Consider the following 3,586-nt stretch of genomic DNA (forward strand, 5'->3'; position numbering starts at 1 on the left):
AGAGAGACAGAGACAGAAATGTGCAGAGACAGAGATGAGAGAGACAGACAGAGAGAGAGAGACAGAGAGAGAGAAGAGGGACATGAATTTTAGGGAAAACAGATACTTACGGGGTCACATCGTGTTGTTCTGAACCTCAGGGCTTCAGAGACAAACAGCGAGCGAGCGAGAGAGAGACAGAGAGACGAGAGACGAGAGACAAGGGAAACACAGCGTCCCGCGACGGAAGGAAGGAAAGTCATGATCCTCGGGGCCCTGCTCAAGAATTAGATGAGATATTATAAATTCATATGATTTAAATATAAATAGTATCTTAACGTCACAGAAAAGTATTTAACACAATATAACGTGAATTAAAAAAAACATTCAAAGAGATCAGACACCAGCCCGGGGGAAGCGCGGCCCCGTCCAACCATCCGAGGAAAATCCGAGGAAAATCCGACGCGTCTTCCCGGTTATCCGTTTCCCGATTGAAGGATCGGGGTTATCGATTTAATTTTTAATTTAATTTGATTAATTTAATTTAGTTTTTAATTTAATTTATTTAATTTAGCTTTTAATTTAATTTGATTAATTTATTTACTTTTTAATTTAATTAATTTAATTTAGTCTTTAATTTTATTTGATTAATTTAATTTACTTTTTAATTTGATTTGATTAATTTAATTTACTTTTTATTTTAATTTAATTAAATTAATTTAGTGTTTAATTTAATTAATTTCTTTAATTTACTTTTTCATTTAATTTGATTAATTTAATTTAGAGAATTAATTAACTCGCTTTACGAACTTAATTTAATAAACTCATAATTGAAAAATAAATAAACAAAAAAAAATAAAATTAATCAGCAGGGTCGCTCCCGAGGCAGGTTTCCTGTGATTTATGCTAATTTACGCCCTCGCGGCTGGAATATGAAACACGCGCGCACTCGCGCACACGCGCAGAAACGCGGTCACAAAGGTCGAACACGCCGCCTCCCTGATCACAGTTCTGCAGAACGAGAGGGACCCGACGTCTGTACGGTAAAAGCCGGAACCTTTTCCGCTTTTCTTGATTTTCCCTCACGGTCCGGCTTTCCGCGGTCAAGCCCCTGGAGGTTTCTCTGGAGAGTGGGCTAGCCTCGAACTCGCGGACGTCCGCTCGAAAAACCAAAAAAAAAAAGCAAAAAAAAAAAGAAAGAAAGAAGACATAATAAACGATAACTTTAACCAGTCATCCCGAGACTCCTTTCCTGTAACCTGGTCGGCAGGCCGGACTCGCCGCAGACTCACAGCGATCCGCCTCCCCCGGCCTCCGACACCGGCTGGGAAAAGCTGGAATCGTTAAAAAGAAATAAAGACGAAAGTAAAATAAAAAAAAATGAGAGACGAGAGTCTTAGCCGGTCAGAGCGGAACATATGTGAGAAGCGGAGGCTCTGACAGGTTCGAGGTCAGCCTGGTCTACGAAGCGTGTCGGAGACACGCGGGGCTGGTTACGCTGCGGAACCCTGTGTGGATAAGACGAAAAGTAAACGGAATAAAAGAGAGAAAGAAAGAAAATAGAATAAAGAAAATAAATAAAGAAAGAGAAAGCAAGAAAACAGAACAAAGAAAATAAAAGAAAGAAAGAAAGAGAAAGAAAGAAAACAGAACAAAGAAAATAAAAGAAAGAAAGAAAGAAAGAGAAAGAAAGAAAACAGAATAAAGGAAATAAAAGAAAGAAAGAGAGAGAACAGAATAAAGAAAATAAAAGAAAGAAAGAGAGAACGAGAGAAAACAGAATAAAGAAAATAAAAGAAAGAAAGAAAGAAAGAAAATAGAATAAAGAAAATAAAAGAAAGAGAGAGAAAGAGAAAACAGAATAAAGAAAATAAAAGAATGAAAGAGAGAAAGAAAGAAAATAAAGAAAATAAAAGAAAGAGAGAGAAAGAAAGAAAATAGAACAAAGAAAATAAAAGAAAGAAAGAGAGAAAACAGAATAAAGAAAATAAAAGAAAGAAAGAGAGAACGAGAGAAAACAGAATAAAGAAAATAACAGAAAGAAAGAAAGAAAGAAAGAAAATAGAATAAAGAAAATAAAAGAAAGAGAGAGAAAGAGAAAACAGAATAAAGAAAATAAAAGAATGAAAGAGAGAAAGAAAGAAAATAAAGAAAATAAAAGAAAGAAAGAGAGAGAAAGAAAGAAAATAGAACAAAGAAAATAAAAGAAAGAAAGAGAGAAAACAGAATAAAGAAAATAAAAGAAAAAAGAGAGAGAATGAGAGAAAACAGAATAAAGAAAATAAAAAAAAAGAGAGAGAAAGAAAATAGAATAAAGAAAATAAAAGAAAGAGAGAGAAAGAAAGAAAACAGAATAAAGAAAATAAAAGAAAGAGAGAAAGAAAGAAAATAGAATAAAGAAAATAAAAGAATGAAAGAGAGAGAAACAAAGAAAATAAAAGAAAGAAAATAGAATGAAAGAGAGAGAAAGAAAATAAAAGAAAGAAAGAAAGAGAGAGAACGAGAGAAAACAGAATAAAGAAAATAAAAGAAAGAAAGAGAGAAAGAAAGAAAATAGAATAAAGAAAATGAAAGAAAGAGAGAGAAAGAAAGAAAATAGAGTAAAGAAAATAAAAGAATGAAAGAGAGGGAAAGAAAGAAAATAAAAGAAAGAAAGAAAGAGAGAGAACGAGAGAAAACAGAATAAAGAAAATAAAAGAATGAAAGAGAGAGAAAGAAAGAAAATAGAACAAAGAAAATAAATAAAGAGTGAAAGAGAGAAAACAGAATAAAAAAAATAAACAAATAAAGAAAACAGTCGGTCTCACTTCGTTTCGTTGTGTTTTTCCGCGGTTGCGGCCGCCCCGGGTCCCGACCCCGGGTCTGTCCACACAACCCGAGGCGCGAGGAATAAACACTGAGAATCTGTGAAACACAAACCCGGCTCGGCCCCCAGTCCGTCCGTCCGTCCGTCCGTCCGTCGTTTTTAATTTCCTGGTAAGTGTGAATGTACCGGAAAGATTTTTATTTTTGATTTCTCGTTATTCATTGTGTCTGTGTCTGTGTGCGTGTACGTCCGTGTGCGCGCGCGTTCGGTTGCACGCGTGGAATGGCTGACCGACGGACGGACGGACGGACGGACGTAGTTCTTGTTCATTTGAAGCGGGGTTTATTGAGAAAAAAAACTTTTCTGTCATCGATAATATCGATAAAATAATTATAGTTAATAATTAATTTACTTAATAATAAAATAATCAACTAGCTAATAATTAACGATTGATTAACCACTGTCGGCAATGTTATTAACTACTATCAACAATATCGATAAAATAATTATAGTTAGTAATTAATTAATAATAAAATAATCAACTAGCTAATAATTAATGATTGATTAACCACTGTCAGTAATGTTATTAACTATTATCAATAATATCGATAAAATAATTATAGTTAATAATTTAATTAATAATAAAATAATCAACTAGCTAATAATTAACGATTGATTAACCACTATCGGTAATATTATTAACTATTATCAATAATATCGATAAAATAATTATAGTTATTAATTAATTAATAATAAAATAATCAACTAGCTAATAATTAACGATTGATTAACCACTGTCGG

The 3,586-nt window shown here is 33.2% G+C and overlaps 1 protein-coding gene across 1 annotated transcript in view; it reads left to right on the forward strand.

The window, feature by feature from the left end:
- The window catches only part of LOC114636353 (acetylserotonin O-methyltransferase-like), a 7,376-nt gene that overhangs the window by 241 nt on the left and 3,549 nt on the right, over positions 1 to 3,586 (forward strand). The gene's annotated exons all lie outside the window — the stretch shown is intronic.

Source organism: Grammomys surdaster, unplaced genomic scaffold, assembly GCF_004785775.1.
Source record: "Grammomys surdaster isolate TR1022 unplaced genomic scaffold, NIH_TR_1.0 123605, whole genome shotgun sequence".
Classification (NCBI taxonomy): Eukaryota; Metazoa; Chordata; class Mammalia; order Rodentia; family Muridae; genus Grammomys; species Grammomys surdaster.